Raw genomic sequence first — 26,385 nt, 5'->3', positions numbered from 1 at the left:
AAGAAGGCCCAATTGTTCTTCTACTGGCTGATCCATGAACAACCGTCGATTGGAGAAGACAGCACCGTCTGTACTCCAAATGAATTTGTTTCCAAATTTGATCGTTTGCATTTGCTTAGCGGCTGAAAATCAATTGACTGTTACACTAATCAAGGAGGAAAAATTTGACAGTCGGGGACAAACTCTATTGAGGAAAAATCAAGTTGTTTGCACTGGAGCCGAAACAGAATCCTTCAAAAAATATCTCTCACTTTTAGAATACTTTCAACTGTGTCATGTCTATGAAAGGGAAAATGCAAAGAATGAATCTAACCCCTTTACCTATGCCGAAGTGGTCAGTTCCAGTGCAAGTGCCTCTGAACGATGAAAATCTACCTCAAGAAATTTGGTAGCTTATTGAACAAGGATGGGTGGATTCAGTTACGTATTACGGGATGGAGTATGGCATGAAAGCAACTATACAGTTGCTTACAAAAAAGAGGACAAAAACTCTCATTATACAATTTATGAATTTTTCGTAGTTGACTAACAAAACTAATATTCATGTTGATTTGAGAATTTAATTGTTTTGTTAATTCATTTTCGAAACACCGTTTTCACAATGAGTTCAACTGCAGATCAGTTAGATTCGGAGGTGGCATAAGAGACTTAGTTTTTGATGAGAATCAACAGGAAAGGAGATCTTGGAGATTTTGCAATTAAAGAGTGCCACGATCGGAAGTTGTTTATTTTACTCAAACTTTCATTATAGTTTTTCTTATTACAGTATCTCTTATCAAGTTGGTGTTTTTTCAATTGGATTGCGAGGAGTCAACATTTTGGTGTTCGCTCCTCTCTTGCACAGTTGGATACGCACTTCCAAACCCAATGCTGTGAACAAAATTATTTCAACAAGCGATTGACTTTTTATGGCAGTGTCTGGTCCATCTTGTTGTGGCAAAAACCGGATTGATTTTTAAAATGTTACTTCATAACACTTTTTCACCTAAATTTCAATCAATTTTTATTTATCAGCACGAACAACCAAATTTTAGTTCCTTATAGAGAAAATTGAATATACAGTTTAAAAAATTTTCAAGTTTTGAAGTTGTTTCAGAGTTAGAAGACTGTCTTCTTGTTTTTGATGTTTCATGAGAAGAAATTTTTAACGATAAAGAGTTTTGAAAACTTGGGACTGCAGGTCGTCACAAAAATATAAGTGTTATTTACGTTAAGCACATTTTATTCCAACAAGGCAGGTGGTTGAGAACAATCGATTTGAATACCACACACATTATTTTCAAATCACCACATGACGTTCAACAAATTGGTTTAATTGGTCGACAGCTCAAAAACACACAATTTTTTAAAGAAAGTTACGAGCTAGCTGCCAAACCACCTTTTTGTCTTTTATTAATTGATTTAGACCCAACGACGTCTTTACTGCTCAGACGTTTTACGAGACTGCTAAAACATTGTGCAACCAGGACCATCAATTTTCTACTTACCGTCTGCGAAAGCTTTAATAACAAAATTAACAAATGAAACAGAGAAATATGTATGCTGCGGCAAATGCTTCAGTCAAGCGACATCAACTTAAAAAAAACTGATAAAGACAGCTTCTAAAAACTTTATTCAATTTCTCTGCGAATGTTTTCTCAACGTAGTCAACGGTTATGTTGCGATTAATAAAGAACTAATTGAAACTCACGAAAAATCATTTCGAAAAATATTATCCAAACAAACGGGTTTGAAGGAAAAGAGCAGAATTCATTGTAGAGAATCAGAACTGTTAAAAACGGTTGGTCCTTCGTGTTATTTCTACTTGATGGAATCATAATGACTACAGAAGAGTTCGTTTTAATTCCAAAACGTATGTTTATAACGAAGCAACCCCAAAAGAGCGAAATTATTGAAAACCCACATTATAAAAACAAAGCTATTCAGTTATCACTCATGCAACGAAACAAGCTAATAAATGAAGAGGATGTAGGAAAAACGGATAAAGTGATCCAAACAGATCCAACAAATATTGAACGAGATGTAGATAAAGCAGATAGAGTGGTCCAAACAGATCCAACCAGATTTGAAGAGGAGGAAAAAATGGAGGCTTCTAGTGATGACAGTGGAATGGATCCAATTGTAACAAAAAAACCAACAGTTGAATGATTTGAGTCGATCTTGAAAAACGCTAAAATAAAAGAAAGTCACAAAATCAAACGTGCGGAAATGGAAGTAGTAGTTGATTTCATTCTTCAATCTTCATTCAAATCAAAAAAAGTTTCATGTTTTTTGTATAATTTTCAACAACCAACCATGAAAATTGATCAAGAAGCTTATTCAAGAATTTTGTTAGTTCTTCGACTTGAGCCTGATCTCGTCTCAAACACTTACGCCAAGCAAATATTGGAAAGCTATGAGAGCGAACAAAAATTTTTCCCAACGCAACAAAGTCCGCAAACAGGACGCGGTACTTCAAAACAAACCACAACAGAAAAAGAAAAAAATGAAACAACAAACCAACAAAAGGCCAATAAGAAAAAGTGGTCTCGTTTCGTCTTCTGAGAAAAAAAATTTGGAACAACTCTAGAGGTCATGCATCGTTTGGAAGCTCAAAACGATTACAAAAACACAGCAAACTGTCATTAAATAAAGTCAAGTCTTATTTAGATACTAAGCCGTCCATCACAAAATACCACTCGATTCGAATGCAATTTCCCAGACTTAAAGTGATTGTGAAAGATATCAATGAAATTTGGTCATTGGATTTAGCATATGTTGACAACCTTGCAAAAAACAATCGCGATGTTAAATACCTTATGGTAGCAGTTGATTGTCTGTCACGATACCTTAGAGTAGAGCCAATGAAGACAAAATTTGCAACAGAAGCAGCTGATGCATTCAAAAAATTGATCAAACATAAGCAGCCCGAGAAAGTGTGGGTTGATGATGGAACAGATTTTTTCGTAGCTTTCAAAAGACTGCATCTCACGAGCAATTCATTTGTATAGCCTTTTTAGTGAAAAAAGTCTGTTTTTGCCGGACAGAATTTTCGTTCACTAAAAATATCGTCCATAGGTACCTTGAAGAAAAATGGACTTATTCATACATTGACAAATTAGACGACTTTGTGAAAACAATAAAATCACGTGTTTACCGGATAAATAAATTTGCAACGAACAAAGTTACAAAAAAAGACGTACCGCGGCTTGTGTCCTTGAGCGCTGAAACAACTGTTTCTCAAACACTTCGCTTCTTTGTTGGAGATTTTGTTAGAATTGTCAGAAAAGACATAGTTTTCAGAAAGGGCTACAAACAATCGTTTACTGGCGAAGTTTTTGAGATAACAGATTTTCCGACATTGTTTCCGCCATCATATTCCCTCATTGATGCCACAAAGAACAAATAGAAGGAAAATTTTGTCAATCGGAATTGCAGCTTGTTCGTGAACGGAAAGAAGAAAATGAGTAGAAATCGTTCTGACGATGAGTTCACTGTGCATGTTATTTCATCAGCTTCTATGCAAATACTTGGGTCGAACACTCTGTAATCTTTTCGCAATTTTTTCAATAATGAAATTCAACTCTCTGGTGACTGGAGGGTGGTTCTTAGTGAAATAATTTTTCCGACAAAAATTGAGCACGTCGTGAATGGAGATTTAATAGCATACAGTCTTAAGGGATACGAAGACTCACAAAAAATTTCGTTTGATGCTAATGTTATTTCTCGGCCTTACAATTGAGAAAAAATTTCCTTCATGACTGGCAATTTTGACAATGTTAATCAACTTCTTGGTACTATTAAGCGAACAGTTGGACTACCCAATTTTTCGTTTCGAGAAATCAAGAGTACTGGAAAATACGAAATAATTTTTGGTAAATATGAAGGAATCACTTTTCCTAGTGAGGAAATACCTAGCATTGAGGGCTTTACAGGAATTCCAGATGGACGCGGTGTACACATTGGTTAGAAAATGGGTACAGTTACATCAAATAAATCAATGAAGAGTGATGAGACAAAAGCATACTTTGGAGAATTCCCTGCTGATCTATGCGCGGGAAGGCACCTAATATTCATTTACACAAACATTATTGAGTATCAGTACGTGGGTGACGCAAAAACTCGTTACTGCGTGTCATTGATTCAAAACAACGTCTGAAAAACGATAGCGTATGCGAACTTGAAACAACACATCGAATTGTTTTTTCAAATTTAGACTATAAAAACTCCTATCTAACACTATACAATCAATTTCAATTGAGCTTCGCACTGAGACAGGACAATTGGTTCCTTTTTCGGGAACAGGTAAAGTTATTTTAACTTTACAATTCAAAAAGTTTTCTGACTAGCATGGAGTCCTAATATGCCAATCAGGTAACTTCATTGCCGCATTTCCCCGGACACTATAGACAAAGGGGAAGTGGATTTGGGGCTTTAGCTGCGGGAATAGGACGCGTTGCTTTACCACTGGCTCGTTGCTTTATTCTACCGACTGCAAAACGTATCGTGAGAGGGCTTTTAAAACAGGGTGTTCCCAAATTTGTAGATGTAGTCTCAAAAAAAGTCACCAAAACAAGCCTTGAAAAACATAGTCTCAAACACCATCAAAAAACAAACAGGAAGACGAGCGCGACAACTCCAACAACGACCAAGGAAACAAACTGGAAGCCGTTCAAATAAGTTAACAAAAAAGCGCAAAACCTCATTCATTTCTAAGTCAAGAGCTGCAAAAAGAAGTCGATCAGATTTTTATGCAAAAGTGAAATATGATCGCTAATTTTTTACCAACTGTGGTAACTCACAGTTCCCTCGATCTGTTTCAAAAACTATCCCTCTCAGTAACATTTGATGGTAGTTTTTGTCAAAAACCGGGCCCTGTGTATAGCCCCAATGGTCCAATGTTGGAATTTGAAGTCGTTGGCGATAGAAATAACTTTATTGATTTTCAAAAACTATTCCTGGAAGTCAAATGTAAAATTGTTCAGTCGTCCGATGCAAATTTTAAATATGATGGTACAGCTGTTGCAGATGTGACTAAAACTGATGCTCCATACTTTTGCAATAATGTGCTGCATTCACTCTTCTCTGACTGCACAGTGTCAGCCAACGGACTGACAATATCAAATGCAAATGGAAATTGTGCTCACAAAAGTTTTATTGAGACTGAGTTTTCACACAACAAAGACGCAAAAAACACTTGGTTTGCTTGTCAAGGCTACTCGTATGAGGAAAACACCGGAACCTTATCAACTACTGAAGTAAATAGAATAAAAGATTTAGTCAGACAGTCAAATGAATGCACGTTTTACGGAAAGGTTGCATTCGACTTTTTCACATGTAACAGGCATCTAAGGAGCGGTGTAACTCTTCGGATTGCTTTTCGAAGATCAATTGATGAATTTGTTATTATGTCAGATGATGCTGCTAAGTATTATAAAGTGAAAATTGTCGAGGCAAATTTGCATGTGCGCAAGATGACTTTGAACGATGACGTTGTGTCGTCCATTGAAAAAACATTGCTTACTAGCCCGGCTTCCTATCCTTACCTTGAAAACCTAACAAAAACATTTTTGGCTTCTACTGGTCTTCACAGCTGGAAACAAGAAGACATTTTTGCCAGGGAACCAATCCGAAGATTGGTTTTATGTCTGAACACAAACGAAGTTTTTCTAGGTAACAATAGACAGAATCCATTTCATTTCCGAAAATTTGATTGGGAACAGATTTAAATCTATTGAAAAGGAATGCCAGTCGCAGATAGTCTGGTATCAACAAATACTGATAAGCGTCTTTACTTCAATACAATATCAGACTTAGCCTATATTGACAATGGTCATGGTATAAGTTTGACAGACTACCCAAACCATTTTATCATGGTTTTTGACTTGACCAGTACTCAACAAGCTTCTCACGATTTTATTCATACCGAGCTAACAAATTGCTCAATTTGAATCGAGCTGAAATTTTTGGCTGCCTTGCCCAACAATTTTAAAATATTCATTATTGGTGAAAAAGCTAGCACCATTTTCGTGAACTCTGCACGCCGGGTTTCAAAACGTCGCATTTTAACCAACTAATGGACGAAGATGATATCAATGACCTCATTCAAAAATGTAGAAAACTGAAATACAAATTTCGTGGTGTATTCGCTGCCAATAACTTTCCGCAAAAAATCCGCAAAAATAGTTTTCTCATCGTGAATGCTTCGCCCTCGAACAGCGCTGGTTTACACTGGCTTCTCCTATGTAATCGAAACAATAAAATTATTTTTGCGAACCGCTTGGGACAATCGATTATTGCGTATAGAGACATATATCACCGACTCTCTGACTGTAATGCACAAATATGTCAATTTCTCGAACATGAAACAATTCAGAATGAAAACTCAGAACTGTGTGGACTTTTTTGTATTTATATTGCGCATGTTATATTTAGTGAAATAGAAAATGTAAAAAATTATGATATTCAATTGCTTCGCTTTGCACTTTATATGATGTTTTAATATCTGTCGAATAAAATATTTTTTTTTCTAAATTTTTTTGTCTTCAAATACAAGACGAACAAGGAGTAACTCAGAATCAATATGTAGTTTTCCATAACCACTCACCAATAAGTCCATAACCTTACAAAAAGCACCAGAATGAGGACCACTTAAAATGTTTTCAACTCGTTTTAAAGTTTCTGTACAGATTTGGCCAGTTTGAGTTTGTTCATGGCCGGTTGCTGTTGAGATGGTATTGTGGATTGTCTTCTGTGCAATTCCTGTAGTCTTTTTCTCTGTCGTTTTTGTCGTCGTCAACATCTTTGCTGTGTTTTAAATAGGCAGACGGTTGTGAACCGAAGCTGGGTCCATTTGTTCTCCTGTTTTGTCATTGAAGTCAACGGCTAACTTCAACTTTGTAAATACGTCTCCATTCGTTTCCAGTTTTGAAGAATTTGAAAATAGGTATTTGAAAGTTGTGAAAAGACAGGGGACAGCAAATGATTTGTTTTGCTTTGTAGACCCAATATCAGTTGAGCTATGAATTAGAAGGTGAAAATGGTTATTTGCTATTAGGCAAAACTCAGACTTAAAGTGAGGAAAAATTGCATAATTAATCAAGCTGGTAATGTCTGTAGGCTTTTGATCAACAATTTTGAATCTAAATTGTTTCTGAAATTGTTTAAAATAACTTGGAGAACGTTCATACATTGCTTCCACCATCCTTCCTCTCGTGTTGAAATTTAGGCCTTTTATTGGGTGGCGGTTTTGTTGAACAAACTTTTGCTGACTTTTCTGACTCAAGTATCTTCTCTGCCGTGTTGACCAAGTTCCCAAATTTTTGCAGAGTTAACGCATTTCTCTGTTCAAACTCGTATTCTTCCGCTGTCTTTTTAAACAGTTTCAGAAAATCATACGTTCCTGTCCTTTCATAAGTTTCCAGCGTTGCCCTTTTTAAACGCTTATCAGTATTGGAAATATCAAAATAGCAATCTCCAAATCCTGTATCTTTAGTGAAAGTGAAAGGCATATTGTGCAACTTGTTTTTATCAATTTTAAATATTCTAATAAGTAAAATTTCAAACTAATGGCGGCAGCAAGTTAGGATTAAATCAGTGTAGTCATTTTGTCTAATTGAATCCTGCTGACTCGTGTGTTGCGTTCACTTTGAATTGTATAATTAATTTCAGATGTGACCTTAGAAATGGTTTCCCTACTGAAATGTGTAAAAATGGTTGGTGGTCCGTTCTACCACAAAACCTGAAAATTAAAAACAGATGTGACCCTAGGCGTGACGTTAATAAAAGCACACGTTGAATTTCATACGAGTGTGAACGTGCAATACTTGCATACAAAAATTTCAAAGCAGATGTTAACCTAGATAAGAACTGCAAATGCACCTATGCAACTCATAAGTTATCTTGGTTGGTGATCCGTTATAACCCAAGAACGAAAATTAAAAACAGATGTGACCCTAGGTGTGTATTCTGACGTTACTAAAAGCACACAATAAATTTCAGTATAAATTGAGTGGGAACCTGCAGTAATTCTGTACGGAAAACTCAAAACAGATGTTAACCTAGATAAGAAATGCAATACAGAGTTAACCTATGTTAACTTGGTTGTTATATATTCTTAAAGTAGAAATTAAAAACAAATGTGATCCTAGATAAGCGGTGTGTTAAAACTTTTACGTATTTTCCCGTCAAAAATTATTGCGTTCATTTGTTTTGGTTCCTCTTGCTAAACAGTTGTAATTTCAATCTCTACTTGAAACATTTTGGTTCCTCTCGCTAACCAGTTGTAATTTCAATCTCTACTTGAAACTAGTGTTCCCTTATATTTTGATTGTTATAATGTATGTAAAAATTCTTTCCGAATCTGCAATTTCTCGAGAACGAACTTTTGTTTATCAGACATTGTATGAAAAATTTGTCGTCTCGATTCAACAGAAAAGAATTGGCTATGTTTGGACAGTATACCAGCATTGTCTAATTCCAAAACTCTTTATCAATGCAACTGCAGCTCTACGTTAGGAAACGGAGCCTTCTGAGAGCAGCATTATTAATTCGGGTGGGTTCCTGCCTCCCAAAAGTACACCTGCTTTCGAAAATCACGATATTGACACCTTGACAGTCGAAGTGCGGAGGATTTTCTATCGCTACGATTGTGAGTGCGTTCCACTTTTTGAAAATCAACTCGGGGTTTGTCGGGGTATGGAGGATATTCTATCGCTACGACTGTGAGTGTGTTCCACTTTGTGAAAATCAACTCGGGGTTTATCGGGCATGCGACGAATTAGCAGATATGTCGGGACTCAAGTGTGCGCCCGATTCTCCGGCCAGTCAAACTCCCACATGTGAGCCAGTGACGCCTGAAATGGACCCTAGTCCTACAGCTACACCGACTCCTAGCCCATTCCTGTTTGCGGAAATCAGTAAAAGTTATCAACAAAAGTTTTCCAACGGAAATCAAGATTTTGACTTGAGCATTCTATCCGGGACAAGCTTTCATACACCACAGCAACCGAATTCAATCTTATTTGAAACGCCAGAAAGCGGCGAGACACCGCAAGTTTGTGTGGCTCCTAAAAAACGAAGACCAGAAAACAACCTGATGGATATCTTTGATTTTTAAAACTAACACTGAAACTATTATTATATGCGTGCTTTAGATTGCTCAACAGTTGTGTATCTTTCATTCGTTCAATTGTGTTCAGTTGGCTTTGTACAATTTTTGATATAGACTTAATTCACAATAAAAAATAAAAATCCTCAACCTTTTCAAAATGAATTGAACAAGTTCAATCATGTCCCACATGAACACAAATAAACGCACTTTGTTGAAATTGAATTTGTTTGAACATGTTCATTAAACCATCTTGCAAATTTTTATCGCTCTTTAGTTATTAGACTTGTCTATTTAATTTTTTAAGGTTTGTTCAAAGAATATTTTTTGTTAAAAGGAAATTTTTTGAAATATTTCGAAAAATGAAATTTTTCACGCAAACAATAAATGTTAATTGTTAAGTGAAAGAACAACACTTAATCAAGTAACCAAAGAGCTTATTTGCTCCAACTAATTTTGAAGTGAAAAAGTCGTGTTCGGAGCAAAATCTTGCAAAGAAATTTCGAATATTAAGGGGGAAACAAAAATTCGAGAAAAAGTTGTTAACAACTGAAATTGTCACTCTGGTGTTTTTTGGCAAAACACAGAGCTTTTGCCAGCACTGACATTCTAGTGAGAATGTTCTAGTATTTGTTCATTTACTGCTTTCACTAAACAAAAGTTTAAAACCTTCAACTTTGTATTTTTTTCCATATATATTTTCACCGTTCTTTCTTGAACTGAAAAAATTTTTTTTTGCTTCATATCAGCCGAGACTCCTGATCTTCGAAAACCAGAGTAACTTAGCGATGGTATCAATGAATAGTATGCTGTTGATGGCAGTAAGAAGTACCACCTTCCTATCAAATACAGTCTTTTTTCAGTAATTTTTACAAAATTAACGATGTTTTTTGTAATGATCCAAAAGCAAAAAAAAATATCTCAAATGAACGGGGATAGGCTCTTACGACGGACAATTGTATGAATGATTTCAGACGCTCCAGGTTTAAAAACTTACTGCATCACTGTTTTTTTCGTTTGTTATTTTAGTTAATCCCACTTAATCCCAAAAAGTGAAAAAATGCAATTTTTAACATGAAGGAGGCCTTTTTACCCTTACTAAACATAAGTTTCAAAAAAAGCGATTTTATCTTAAAAAATTTTTTAAAATTTTAAAAAAAGCGATGTTATCTTTCAATTGTTTACACAAAAGTTTCATATAGGAGCACTCCATCGAGAAAAAAATCCTCTTGCGGATCTCTGTCATATTCATCAACACGTGGACACCTGGTAAAGTCCTTTTTTAGAGGTCAAAGTCATTTGAAATTACACAGCTTTCGATGCAGTTTCAACTGATGTTTTTTAATAGTGTTGTTGATTCCAGGTCTTGTTTTCTTGTATGATATACCTTAATATGGACCCATAGTGTAGATGCCTTAATGTGCTTCTTAGCATGCATGCTTCCGAGACATGAAACAAGAACTTTATCAAATTAGAAATTTTCAAATTTTACCAAAGGTATTTTTAATTGTATAATAAAATCAAAAAAGAGGAAGGTACATTCATTCTGCTTGCTTTTTAAACCATTTTTTTCGATGTTTAACTTCTGTCTCTTCTTTGACTGAGTGATAGTCATTTTTGAGTTTGAATTGAGTTTTTGGCGCACTTTCAAATTTACTTGAATTTGATTGGTTAATTTCAAATTTAAATTTGCGCGATTTCAAATTCAAACTTTGCGCAGCATAACAGTAAATTAAGACTGAAATCAACCATATTTGAGAACTCTTGCATTGCTAAACTGTTTATTAAAATTTATCTTTAAAATGCCAGAAAAGTGTAACATTTGTGACAACGTTTACAGCAACAAAAGTAACCGTGCTCGTCATAAAAGCATTGTTCATAATGACGAGAAAGGTAAACCCGTATACCGCTGCTCACTTTCTCCAGTTACTCACCGTCAAATATCTGAAATTCAAAGTCACCTCTCTGACTGCCATAACAGATTTACAAACCTTTGTCATTATTGTAATCTTTCTTTCAACGACGAAAACTTGTTCAACGTACACATCAGAAAACAACACGTGTTACCTGTTCTTGACAACTCGAGAGTTGTCAACCAATTGTGCATCAACAGGGACATCAACAACAACAACATCAACAACATCAACAACGAGGTACCCTCGCAGAGTCGGCCTTTAAAAAGAGTCTTCAGTCTTATCGTATTGTATATAGTATCAACACCGTGGGCCTTCTCGATTTCATGACTGCTCAGAGAAATGAAATCAATGACATTATAGAACAAGTAAACATTGAACAAAGGTCCACAAAAAGTTCAATTCAGCGCGAAACTATGACTTCATAAAGAAGCGCGTGACAACGGAGAAGCAGCGGATATTGATATCGACGCCAATTCTGAAATGACACCTGTTTATCATCAATTGCTTGACGAAACGATTTTTCACATGTTGGAAAAGATGCTCACTGTCCTCCTCGTATTCGCATCTAATGGAAGTGAATGGATTCTTCAAAAAATTTTGTGGGTTGATTTAAATTTCGCTAAGAAGTTTTAGCCAATACGTGGTTCATCTTTTATGGAGCCGCCTCTCTGTCTTCGTAATCAGCTAATCAACGCTTTTTATTGATTATACGCAACCATGATGGTTTCGAATGTTTCAACTACTGCTAGACCGCTTGGTACCATGAACTGCACGGACCAAGATTAGCTTAACCTTCCCAAGACAGTAGAACACTATTGACTAACCCGGCTACATACAGGAAACATGAGGCTACCAAACCCCGCGGCGAGTTTTCTATGCCAATGGGTTTCCACGATGTACATCAGTTCGAAATCATGAATGACGTGCAGGTCATCGTGTTTCAATATTCAAAGGGAAACCTCCTTCCTATGTACGTTTCTAATAAGAAGAATATTGAATCAACGATGGATCTTCTAGTCCTGTTTAACGAAGATGTACATCATTATGTTCTTATCAAAAACCTCATTAAACTTTGCGTCTTTGCAGGAATTGTTTTGCCTTTTCCCACTCTGAACAGCAACATCAAGTTCATGATGATGCATGTCGAAACCATGCACCAGCAACAATAAAGATGCCCGGCGATGATAAAAAATTCTTTCCGTTTCAAAAGTTTTAAGGCGCAATGGTTTGCTCCATTCACTATTTACTTCGACCTTGAGTCGTTTCTAATGCCAATCTCATCCTGTCCAGCTAATCCGGACGAATCTTCAACTGAAGTTATTGAACAACACATACCCTCCGGTTTTGCTCTGACTTTGAATGAGAACGGATTTTCAACACCAAAAGAATTCGTTCTTGATAGCTCCGAAAATTGCATGACAAACTTTATTAAAAAACTACATGAGATGGCGCGAGAAGTATACTATGCAAAGAGACGATATCCAGTTTATTTGGACCAGTACTATTGTGTTGGACCATTGCCACCACCGCGGGGATTTCCTTGGTTTTCAATATGAAAAGTGCAATTGGATAAGACGCAGAATCAATTTGACTCCCGTAATTGGTCACAACATCGCTAACTATGACATTCGCCACGTATGCTTGGCACTTCGCGAAATTGAACCATCAACAACAATAATGTCATCCTATCTACAGATGAGAGGTACATATCGATGACGTTTGGTGTCCTAATCAAAACAGTCACGGGAGAGATGGAAAAGTCAGAAAAATTTACGAATATTTACGCTTAATCGATTTTTTCAAGTTTTAAACTTCATCCTTAGAAAAGTTAGCTGCTAACCTACCACCTTCGGCTTTCGCAGTTTTCGATTCAATGTTCGATAGTGACCAGTCAGCTGATGCTCTAAATTTGATTAAAGAGATACAAATATATCCCTATTCCTACATGACTGGCCGCTCAAAGTTTGCAGAAACAGAACTTCCTCCACTCAAAAATTGGAAAAACAGCTTAGACAATGGAAAATTGCAAATTACAGAGGAAGAACTACAAAAAGCAAAAACTGTTTTCGGTACTTTCCTATGTTGTAACCTGAAGACTATCATAACTTATATCTGAAGTGCGATACACTTCTGCGTGCGTGCGTGCTTGAAGAATTTCGGAGACTGTGTATGAACAGATATGGACTGGACTGTGCCTCAAACCTACAGTGCCTCAAATCTCGCTGGTGATGCATTTCATATAATTTGCCAGAACATCTGGAAATTGTTGAAAACATGATTAGAGGAGGTCCCGCCTCGGTGTACGATGAACGTTACTTCAAATCGAACATCAAGTACATGGAAAATTATGACAGTGCGCTCGAGTCAACTTTTGGTTTTATGGTAGATGACAACAACTTGTATGGTGGCGTCATGAAAACAAAACATCTAACCGTTGGTGACTTTTTGCTGGTGGAAGTCCCTCTCGAGCAGGTACTCAATAAACCAACCGATTCTCCCGTAGGTTACATCCTTGATGTAGATTTGACGTACCCACACAGTATACGAGACCTACATGTGATTTCCCTCTCGCGCCAACAAAGAAAATAGTACCTGATGAGTGGTTGAGCACTTACCAGAGAGAGTTGAAATTCAGTGTCAACATGCCGCGGTCATCTGTCCCCAAGTTACTACAAACCGTTACGAACCAAAAGCGTTACACGCTCCATTACCGGAATCTTCAACTTTATGTACAACTTGGTCTGATTGTTGAAAGACTACATCGCGTGCTCCAATTTTCGCTAGAAACCTGGATGGAGCCATATATCAGACTTAACATGGAAAAAAGACAGACCGCGAGGAACAAATTCGAAGAAGATTTGTTCAAACTTATAAACAATAGCGCTTATGGTAAAACCTGTGAGTCAAAAAGAAGAAGTAAAACCTGTGAGTCAAAAAGAGAATCTATTGGGATAAGCCAACAATTGTTGGCGCGATAATTCTAGAATTAGCTAAATTGCAACTTTATAGGTTTCACTATAATATAATGAAGCCGCATTTTGATTGTCGCCTGCTTTACGCTGACACAGACAGTTTGTTATATAATTTGATTTTTCAAATTACCCTAAGGAGCATCAACTTTTCAACCACAACAACAAACTCGTCGTTCTCAAATAGAAAGATGAATTCACCGGAAAACTCATCGACGAGTTTGTTTCGCTGAAGCCGGAGTTATATTTCATAACTTCAACAGGTAAAAAAGATTTATGATCATTTATAACTTGGTGTTATTATGGTTAGTCATTATCGTACATACATCACATTAAACTTTAAGCGAAGCAAGCATTGATAAAGATTTCTTTGTAAAACATTTCTGAGGACAAATTGATAAAACTTCTCGTAACTTTTTTGCATTTAGATTCCCGAAAAATCTCTGCAAAAGGTGCTACCAGAGCTGCCCGTGAACAATTAACGCACCAGAAATACAAAGACGCTCTGTTCTTGTCTCCCACACTACGAACACCGAACAACAGAATTGTATCAGACTGTCACGTTTTACAGACTGTTTCAATCAATAAACTGTCCCTGAGTCCCTTCGATGACAAGCGTTTCATTCTTGAGGGCGGAATAAAAATTTTACCGTACGGTCATGCCGACGCAATTGAAGCCACTGATCTTTAAAGTGATCCAGAGTGGTATGCACCAACGCAAGATGAAATTGAGGATCTGTTTGGGCAAGAACGGGAAACTGATAATGAATCGGACAGCACGCTCCCTGCCTCCACTGAAACTTGGCAGCCACCCGATCCCGTCCTTGAAAGTTGGGAGCAACTTCATCCCGGATTCAACGGAATATTAAACGAATCGGACTTGGATAGTGAGGATAATTTCGATTTCGAAACAGTAATTGACAAAGAATCTCCATTCAATTGTCCATTCTTAGATTATAAAGCTGTTGAATCTGAGGACGGAAGCGAAATAACCAATTCGGAGAAAGAAGCGATATCACCGCGTAAAAGCGGACGGCGCACATAAAAAATAGCAATTTTCAGCCTTATTTTTACATCTGTAACTGTTAGGAATTGTGTTTTGTCTTATTTTTCAATTAAAACTGTCTAACTTACTCTATTATATCCCCATTTGTATATATATTCCCTATAATAATTGAAAAGATTTGAATATTTGTATTCTGAACTTCATTTCTTGCTAACTGTTGTAATTTTTTGTTAAAAATGGCTCAATTTTGGTTCAAAACCCATTTTAAAAAACTCTAACCTACCCGTGCTTAACACTGGTTTCAAACAACGCTTTTTATCGTTATTTGTAACCTTTCGATTGTATAGATTTTGTGTTAAGTTTTGGTTCAATTTCTCAACCCAAGTTTGTGCTGTTTAGCCAAATTTCAATTGCTGGATTTGAGCAAATTGCGTGGTTCGGTTCTACAGTAAATTCACAGTTTATATCCAGTCTTTCTGATAAGTCTAAATGTTTCACTCTTTGATAAGAATAAATAATTCCCTCAAAGGAGGGGGAAATTATTGGATAATAAATCGGCATAAACTGAATAATTCCTTCAAAAGCGGAAAATGGAAGGGGAAAAGGTTTGGATAATACTCCGGCTGTCCCTGCATGTAAAAGGTTGGGTTGTCCTGTCCCATGCAAAAGGTTGGGTTGTCATAGCGCATGCAAAGTGTTGGTTTGTCCTTGCCAATGCAAAAGGTGGGAGGACAACCCCCCCCCCCCCCCGATCCTCCGTGGTGTAAATGTTACTACTTATCTGTCTGCTAACAATCATGTGTTTTCGAAAAAAGACCAACGCATCCAATATGGTTAAGGGTTCAATTGTTTTCTTCTATTTCAAGAGATAATTTCATATGAGATAATAACATAATCTCATTAGTCACTTTTTGTCGGCTTCCTACGGCACTAACTATTTAATCAGACGTCACATCAGCATAAAATTTGATAGGAAATTTATTTAGTTTTGAAGCCTCAAAAAGCTCAAAATTTGCAGTAAATACTTTCAATATTTGCAGTAAAAAAGTACAGTTTTATTGAGCAGCAGTTTTCCGCATTTTTCAATATCTTCAGATAGTTTACCGATAGGTTCAAAAGTTTTGCGACAAAAAAACTTGTCTGGCTCAATATGAAATCATTGTTGCTAGCCGATGAGCTTCAGCAAAATAAAATTGTTCAGCTCGTTAAAAAAATTCGATACATTTTCACCAAAGACGAGTTATAGAAAATTTTTTTGCAAGCATTTATCCTATTCAACTTGTCTTTTGTGTAACTGGCTCCCTATTTTTTCGGGTAGCCAACAGTTTAATCACATTTGAATTAGCCTTGAATTTTTAATCCGAGAAAAACGTTCATTTTTATATCCTTCAATGCAACTGACTTTTTGGTTGCTAAGTTGATTGATTTGGGTGTTCCGATAGATTAAATTGCAACCAAACGTCCTTATTTCCCATTTTCTGCGTTCATTTTCCAATGTTACTTTTTTCAATTATACCGCTTGACGTCAATTTGGCCCTCTGATAATTTATCTGTAGAATGACATTGGATAAACATAGTTGGGTGATCCAAGATCGTGTCATTGACAGCCCCGACCCTATTCTCATTGCATATCAGCACTAAAATTTTGTGTTCAAATTGTATATCATCAGCCCAGATATGTATCAGTGTGTCCCAAGAATGTCTTGCTACCGTGTTATATGCAGTATAAATCTGGTTGAGAATTTTTCTGGAAATAGACTTAGAATCTCTTTTGTTTAGCATAATGTTCATCGGAAAATCTTGAAAAAATTGAATATTTCGAAAAAAAGATTTGATTGACACTTTTTTTGAGCATTACGATGACTTACAATGTTTAAACGTAGCAAGTAACGCTTTAGTATAAGAAAAAGTACCCACCAAAACCAGTAAATATTGGTCGAGTGCCGAGAACCTGAGAGAAAAACAACAATTTTGATTGAATTTTGAAGATCTTTTTGTCTCTATTTCAGATTGTAAAAAAGTTTTGCATGAATTTCTTAGTTTTTGCTTAACGAAAACAGATACAGCACTGGGTTTACTATATACAATTTGAATAAAGTTTTCGCTACTGATATGCTATGAGATGTCTCCGGGGAACCCAGTTCGTACGATAAAAAGTAGAGCTAGGAAAAGCATGGGATTCATACTCTGGTGCCAAAAACAATTTTTGTAAAGTTACTCCTGCAATTATTGTGTACATTTACTGCTTCTCCTTGGCAATCTAGTTTTTGATACAGTTTGTGCAACCCACCCCTTCTACGTTGTGCGCCCCCATAACATTGCACGTATTGTTACATTGCTGCAGCACTAAATTGAATTGCTAACCATTACATCGGCTGCTACGGGATCAGCAAGTCCTTTACGAGGTCGAAATGGATGTTCGAATGTTTGAACCAATCAAACTCGATAAATTTTTAACGTAATTTTGCTAATAATATATTTTTTTCAACTCGAAATATCCTTTTAGAAGTTTTTTTAAACTAAATGGTTCGAAGGCACAAAGTTTCAGAACCAGGTCAATACGTGAACGGTTCTTTTCAAAATGTGAAGGATTAATGCATCATTTACCCAGAATACAGTTATATATGCCCAGAGCATTTCCAGACTTCCTTTTTATCATGCGTTAGAGTAAATTCAGAGATCGTTTTATGGTGTGTATTTTACCTTGAAAATTCTATAATTTTGATCATAAAACTCGTCAGAGTAGAAATTGAGAATTGAAAAATTGAGGTTCAGTACTGATTTTTTGGGTATCAAGTCCGGCAGGTTTCTCAGATTTATTTGTATTTTAGACAAGAAAAACCTAGAAGCACTGAAAGCTTTGATAACTGCCAAGCAATTCTCAGCTCTGTTGTCTTTAAACAGGGGTCATCAAGCAGTTAGAAATTAAAATGCATTCTTTTGAAAGTTAAAAAAAGAAAGAGGATTCCGAAAACTTTCATGGAATTTTTGTTCCTAAACTGTGCTAACAAATTGTTAAACAGTGTGGCGAACAATACCTAAAAGGAGGGCAGACAGGATGAGAATTTTTTTGGTCGAGGGGAACGCATTCAAAAATATGAAAATATTCAACAAAATTTTTTCTTTAGTGCCTGTATAAGTGATGGCCACTTAATTGTTTACAACTATCGCGGGAAAGCTTCTAGGACTCCTACAGCTGATTTTTTTCTCATCTACTCTATGACATTGCCATAAAAGTGGTCTTCTTAGCTCTGCGAATGAGCAATTTTTGGAAATAATTCTGATATTGACGAATCGCCAGTCAATACGTTGTTCCTTCACGGCTCTTGAGTAACTTTTTTGTCTGATCTTAACAAACACCTTCACGTAGACTTCACGACTGCCTATTATTTAAAAACAATAATGCGCTCATAGAGATTCCACGCTTGTCTCCTTTCTAACGTTTGTAGGTGGTTAATCTGTGTGTGGACACTGCATTCATTCTGGACATAGTGATCAGCTTCAGGACTACTTATGTGGACAATGGAATGGAAGTTGTATCAAATGGGAAAATGATCAGACGAAACTACTTGAGGTCATTATTCACCTCAGATATATGAGAATAAATATAAGATATAGAAATAAACCTGGTCTGGAAAAGAATTTATATAGCTGCTAATTATTGAACTATTTTTTTTATAATAAATATGGAGGAGCGTCTGAAAGCAGTCTTTGATACAATTTATAATTTAACCCCTGTTCCTAAATTGAATTACCCCCCCCCCCCCTTCCACTCTATTACCCCCCCCCCCCCCCCCCCTATTACCCCCACTGTTACATCTAACTATCCCCCATTACAAACAAACCCCCTAAATATTCGATTCGGGTTTGAATGTCAATTTTGCAAGGTCTCGCAAGAGTAACATCTTGTCTCGACTAGGGAAGTTACGATTTTTCCGGGGTATCTGCAAACAAAAATTTCCAAGATTTACTCCCTAATCTTACATCTTTTTCGAGGTGAAAATTTCACACCGGATAAGTTGCTATTGAGTTCAATTTCAGAGGTTGGTTTCTGATTGACTTTGTCTCTTCTGCTCCTCTGGAGATGATAGACATAGCATACAGACAGGCACATCCAGGGGATAACCAGATACTCGCCAAACTGCGCATCCTCAAACTGGTCAGACTTCTCAGACTCTTCCGGGTGCTGAGGACCCTTGACCACTACATGGAATATGCAGGTTGATTATTAATAGCCGCACAGCGATAGCTGGGGCTATTATTGGCCTTCTCTTGGTTTTTTTTATTTCGTCGTCATGATTTTTGTTACGACCATATGACGTCACAGCAACTTTTTGTTCATTCGTTCATGCAATTTCAACTGAATTGCATGTGTGACGTTATTTTTCGCTCTTAGTGGAGCGAGCTTTTGTTCATGCGCGTGATTAAATGTTTGGTCACACTTGACTTACCTCACTCTCAAAAATGACTTCCTCAATTTGAAATTGACTTTTATTTACTTTAATTCAAAGAGATAAGGTCAAATGGGTGTGTGTCACTCTAAATGAAGGTTATTTGAGATCAGCTAAAAGAGGCAGCAATAACTTATAAATATTTTCAAATCAAAATATAACAGATCAGCCTTCAATGAAAAGATGAATTTTTTGGTATTTATGCTGATTAAATTTCATTTAAAAACTTACACAAAATTTGGTATAACATTTAAGTGCGTTACAATATTAAGTTCAATGATGCATTTGTCAAAAACTGATTATTTGCATGCGATCCTGAATTAATTTAAAATTCTTCCCAAAAACAAAGAAATGATGCGCAATGCAAAAGCAGAAATATTGAGCAAAACTGTTTAATCAGTATATAATTAGAAGTTTAATGTGTTCTGTTCTGATGACAATGAAAAACAGCCGACAGGAATCTAAAGAAAAAACCGCGGAATGAAGTAAGGGGCTAATTGCAACCTGCAATAGCGGTAAGCTATAAACTTCTCCATGCAGCTTAAAATAATTTATGAAACTCTTCCTATAAACAATTAATAACCTTAAAAAAACCCAATGCAAATTTCACCTCACTTTCAAAAGTAAAAAGCTGCTTTTGTATTCAACGACTACAGGTAGCACAAATTAGATCTTGCAAAAAAACCGCGAAATCAGAAGCAGTTAAGTATTTTATAAACCCAGATCCGTCTGGATAAAAAAGCATAAAAATTTGCTGAAAAGCGAACAAACGATAAATCATTCAATTGTGAGCGAAAAACGTAAAATTCCCTAAGCTGTCAAAAACCAACTTCGCGAAACCTACTCATAAAGTCGCCCCAAACAACTGGTTGACCAAAACGAAGAAGAATCAAGTGAAAACTAATAATAGCTCCTCTCCACTCTCACTATCTCAGCTATTAAAAAAGAGAAGGGAAGGGAAAATAAAAATGTGTGCTTATTGAAGAGCCGTTTCCCATCAGAACACTTGTCCCTGTTTTTGCATCTGTTGCTAATTTTGAATTATTTTTCAGTCTCTTTGTTTCCTTGCATTCCTTTTTTTGGGCACATAAACTTTTTGGCATCGGGTTTTTCAGTCATCTCTTTTTCATTCTTTTTTTGACTCAGTCCTTTTGAGAGATCAACTTTTCCGGTTGACCTCTTGCGATCTGTCCTCTTAACCTGCTCGAGAGAAAACATGCTCTTCGAGAACTCATAAACATGGTCTTCAGAGGCCACTTAAACATGCTTTTTCGCCTTTCATTAAACATGATCCCATATAAATGGTCAAGCATTTAATATATAGTATCGCGTGACCTCCAAAAAGATCAAACTTTGTATGTTTCAGAGGCTTTTCAAAGGGCAAGTTTTTGAGCCTCATTGAGCAACATGGTTAAGTGGACGGATCGAGAGAGGTCAATGCTTAAAAGTCCTAAAAGCAAAAAAGGCAAAAAGATATAATCAAACTTCTTCGTTGTTTTTTTGTCAAGAGCCATTTGCAGTGAACAATATGTGATTGATAGTGAGCTCGATCAGTGAAGGGATTTAGTCTTTGGGTTAATATGTGAAGTAACCGTTTTTTTTTGTGTTTCTGAGTGTTTGTGTTCAGATTTTTTATGGGGTGTGGGCGATGAAAAGTTAAGGCGAGAATTACTGCTCTATGTAGCATTGTTTTCGGTCTTTTTCGTCTCGTCGTATTCGGTCTTTCTTAAAAAAATACATTATTCGTTGATTTATTGAAAAACAGATGTTACTGTTTTTAGCCCTTTACGTTTTCTAAAGCACAATAAAATGCTTTTTGTTTTTTATTTGAGCAGTTGTGTGAATGAATGATGAAAGCAAGAAAATTATTCTTCTTAGCCAGCACAATAAAAAAAGTTTCCAATTCCCGTCAAACGAAGTTGCATCAAATTATTGTCGCAAGTGTGTACTTTAATTTCTAGCTTAATACATTATCTTGCAAAAACCTTGACAGAATCTGGCACGGTGTTAAAGGATAACCTTTGACTAAGGAAGGCGGGCTTTTACATTTTCCACTAAGAGTCATTGAAATATTATGTTCATTAGTGCTTTTTTACTTATTTAGTTTTATTGGATTGGATCAAGGGAAGTCCAAGTGAAACTATTGATAGCGAGTGCATTCAATTTTCATTCTAATGAGAGCTTCTCATTTTACTGAACAGTATTTTAGGTCTTCAGAAAATTAATTAAGAATCGAGAAAAGGCCAAATTAGTTAAGATTGTTTTCTCTCTGTTCACAGTCGAATAATATTTTGAAGTTTGTGCACATATTTAGATTTTAATTTCTCTTTGATCCAGTTTTTAACTGGGAAATCGGTTACTTAAATAATATAAATATCTGTAAATTAGATGATGATAGTTTACACTTTTCTCTTTCATTAATAGGTGGTCAGCTGCTGATGTTTTTGTCGATCTTCATCCTGGTTGCACATTGGTTTGCTTTGGGTTACTTTGCCCTGGGGAGGTCCGAGTTGCACCTGGACTACTCCTGGCTAAACATGATGGATGATACTTTCCAGAGGGACATGTTCAGTACCACTTCATCCTCGTCAGCCAATCAGAGTTTAGCCACGTCTTCGGCTTCCACATTTGAAAAAGTGAGTTATGGCTTGAAACACGAAATGGAGTTTGGTGCGAAGTTCATTGTTGCATTGAGCTGCAACAGAAGAGAAGAGCATTTGTAACGTTCAGTTAAGATCGTAAGATCTTGAATTTGAATTTTCACATTCTTGCATTGAGTCAACTACTTCTAAGCCACATAATCATTTTTTTCATATGCAAAAGTTTCTTAAGCGCTCGAATTTATCTTGTTATCGTAGATTGCAGTCTTGAGACTCTCAAAAGCCCAAACTTGGGCATTGTACAAGCAATTTAACAAAAAAGTAAGAGAAAAAACAATTCATCGAGAGTTTTATTACTTCTGTTAATACAAAGTAATTGAAAGATTGTCAAAAGTATATAAATCTCAAGAATAAATCCCAATGAATCGAAACTTGATAAGACATGGTTGATCCTGACATTTTTTTGCAAACTTTGTAATATCTTCTCAAGAACCGGAAACACCAACTTTTCTTGGTAAATTTTGACTAAATCTTGGTAACATCTTACTAAGATAAACCAAGAGAACTTTTTGACTGCCGTGAAAAAGTGAAAAGATGATAACAAAAAATTTGATAACGCTTGTTAGAGTATACACTCTAGTAAGTAAGTTGTGATCATAAGATGGAGCTTGAAATGATAGCTCAATATAAGAGAGCATAGTAAGACTCTCGCAGTGTTTACCTGTTGGCTCAGTGGAGAGCACAGGATTGCAATCAACGAAGAGATTGTGGGGTCGCAACCCACAAAGGTGGAAAACTTTACTCTCACTATAATCGTGTTGGCATATAATCAGCATAACGAGCTAAGAGTTGCTCTAATAACGCTTTTTTGCTCTAGATCTTCGTCGGATACGTATCCTCACTTTACTTCACAATCAGCAGCATGACCACAATTGGATTCGGCAACATTGCAGGAAACACAGACAACGAGAAGCTCTTCTGTATAGTGTTGATGTTCTTCGGGGCATTACTCTATGCGATGATATTCGGAAACATCACCACTATATTCCAGCAGATGAGTTCACAAACTACAAGGTACCAGAATACTTTGAAAAGTATTCGGGACTTCATGAAGATTTACAGTGTACCCAAGGAGTGTTTAAAAAACAACACTACAGCCTAATTTTGATGTTTAACATCGGAGAATCGGTACCGAATAGCAAAAATTAGTGGCTGCCAATATTATCAAAATTCTGTTTTTTACATGAGTGCGTTTTTATAGTAAGAGTTATAGAGGACTATTCTACTACCAGTTGTCATGTTTTAATTGATAGGGTTGAAAAGATCCCAGGATGAGGTCCCATAGCTTCCCATTATTGGATCCTTGTGATGCCAAAGTATCCCCAAAGCCCGTCGATTGTTCATTGTAATTTCATAAGAAAAAAATCAAAACGTTAAGATCCATCGACAAATAATTTAAATAGAATAATTTGTTACATGAATGTTCGAATATGGTGCCATTTGCTGCTAAAGAATCTGCAGAAAACTTGCTGGTCTTATCAAGATCATTGAGGGATCTATATGTACGGCCTGTATTTAACCATGTAATGTATGGTTGTTGGATATGAACACCCCAAGAAAAGTCAACCAGGGTACCGAGCGATCAATAATATCAGCCTTGTAGCATTCTTTCTTTAGAAATGGAAACTTTTCTTCGGAAAAGCTGAAACCACTGCTCCAGAAGTTATAGCAAAACGAATTATAGTAAAAACAAGTTTCGTAAGAAGCTGTGCACTACTGTGAATTGCGATGAAAAGTAATAATTCAACTAAATTCACCGCAGTTATTCCACAATTTAACGCCTGAATCATAAATCTTAAACCATTTAAGCAATTTGATTACTAGGGCACCTCGACACGAGAAATACAATTTAACTGCATAAATTAATTACAAATTTTGAGTGGCTGAAGTGTTTTAACACGTGAACAAGTATAGGATTTGTCGGAGAGAGTGATGGATTACGTTATATCCACGTGGACACTTAGCAAGGGGGTGGACACTGAACAGGTGCTCAACTACACTCCCAAGGACATGAGGGCAGACCTATGCATACACTTGAACAGACAGGTAGGGAGGGGGGTCACATTTGATTGGGTCTAGGATAGAGACTATTTCCTTTTGTTCCCAAGTCCCAAAAAAAGTTTGCGTCGAGACTAAAGTCTGGTCCATACCCAATGTTCTATTCCTTGATGTCGTTCAAACATAGTTTGGCCTGTTCAGTCTGGCCTTAACCTACTTATTGGTGTCTGACACATAATGTACAGTATATTCAATGAAATAAGGTCAAAAGACCTAATGCTGGCTGTTGGGCTAAAAATTTGAAGTGCCTTGATAAATTTTGAAAGCTGCTTGCACGTGTTTAAGTGGGTCTGGTCCAGGGTTTGTACTTGGGTCCGTTGGATCTGTCTCATGGTCGGGATCAGTTCGATCTGTTTAATGATCTGAACATGGGTTTTATGGTCTGACGTAAGCACGCGCTTTAATTCGCATATCCGATCTTGGGCATTTTGCCCTCATTAAATTTTTCATCAGGGTTTATTTTATTAATAGTTATTAATAGCCGCCCTTATCTTCTCAGGCGGCTATTATAGCGCTCCTATTACAATTCAAAGAATTTGAATTGTATTGGGGCGCTGTGTTTTTTTTACGACTCGAAGAGGTGTATTGGAGAAGTCCTTTTTTTAATCAATTTTATTGGAGTGATTTTGAAGCGGGAAATGAAACGCGTGAAAAAGTTTGGAGTGATTTTGGTGCTGAAAAAAAGTGAAGAGCGGAGCGAAAAGAGAGTGGTTTTTTTCATACCGCTGTTTTTGAGAGAGCGAGAAATTGATGTGTGAAAAAATTTTCTCTAAGCGGGCGAAATTTTTTTGTTCACGTGCGGCATTTTAAAGCAGTTTTTTTAATTTTTTGGTGAAGAGTTTTGGTTACGATTTTGTTTTAATTTTAGGCTAGTTTCGGTAGTGCTTTGAAGTTTTTGGAAATTCATGTGAATTTTATGATAATTCGGAGGTTTTTAATGTATTTTGCTGATTTCCGGGCTAATTTTTGCGTTTTTTTTGAAGATTATTTTGTTTTACTGGCTCAAATGAATATTGAGGAAACCTCTTCTAATTGAGCCATTTTATGGTAACAATTGGTTACAATTTTGTGGGTAAAAATTATTTTTTTTTGTTGAGAAATATGACAAAAAAATTGGAACTATTTTTCTTATTTTTTGCAGTTTTTCGTTTTTTTTCTGTTTTTAGCAAAGTGTCTTAGCCTATTATGACTTGCCTATTGTTTTGCGAGCAACTGGATACCCTAATGGCGGATGGGAATTTTTCTTTGGATTTATATGCTTTTGAAATTTTAAAAAACTTTGATAACTTTTTCGAGTTTTTCAGTGGAAGTTGTTTTTAAGAGCTTTCTTTTCATAATTTAGCCTAAAATATTTTTCAAAATTCACGTAAGTGGTTTTAGTAAGTAATAGTTGTTTTAGATAGTTTTTTTGGGATCTCAATTCATAACAAAATTTGATCAGATATCAGATCAATATTGATTATGATATTTTACCAGATTTGTTTTTATTGTTTTTACTTTTTTGGTTCATGACTTTGTATCAAGATAATCATAAATTAATGAAGGCACGTTTTTTGATGAGTAGTTGGATGGCTTTTAAATGGTTTTTCACTTCGAGTCGTTTCCGGAATTCTTCCGGCTATCTTTTTTTTAAGATGTGTTCAATGACTTTTCAATGACTTTTCAAACACATTTTTCAATGACTTTGATCATTCAAAACGGGATAAACAGGTAAAGCCCAGCGGGCATTAAGTTTTGTTAAAGGCCCAAAGAGGGCTTTAGTAGTCCTGCAAGTGCTTAGCGTGGTACAGCTGCTGGGACGGCCTTAATTGAAGGTTAAAAGATCAATTTTAGGAGTTTTTGGGCTAAAAATGCTGCAATTTTTCATGATTTTGTGATTTTTTTAAGTTTTTTGTTTGATTAGTCTTAGGTTGAAGATTTAAAAAATTGACGAAGGCCTTTTTTGAGACAAATTTACTTTTTATGACTATTTTATGAGCTACATGTTTTGGTATTACAAACACAAACACGCAAAATGATACTAACTTTTTTCACGTTTTTTGAAAATTTTTGTCATTTTTTGAGTTTTTCCGGCATCAGGGGCCAAGGGATCTCCTTTGAGGTTTGATAATAGGGCACTACATATCTTCTAGTAACAGCAGATTGGTTTTCAACATTTTAATGTCTCAAATTTTTGCACAATTTTGGTAAAGTTTGCAATTTTTTACAAGGTTTTCTAAAGTTTTTGTCAGTTTTTC

General features: G+C 36.1%; 1 pseudogene; it reads left to right on the top strand.

Annotated features, from left to right (window-relative positions):
* Positions 1 to 26,385, top strand: part of LOC142353487 (voltage-gated delayed rectifier potassium channel KCNH1-like) — a 57,195-nt pseudogene that overhangs the window by 14,615 nt on the left and 16,195 nt on the right.

This window comes from Convolutriloba macropyga, chromosome 14 (genome assembly GCF_964194025.1).
Source record: "Convolutriloba macropyga chromosome 14, txConMacr16.3, whole genome shotgun sequence".
Classification (NCBI taxonomy): domain Eukaryota; kingdom Metazoa; phylum Xenacoelomorpha; order Acoela; family Convolutidae; genus Convolutriloba; species Convolutriloba macropyga.
This window is presented reverse-complemented; position numbering and strand designations above follow the sequence as displayed.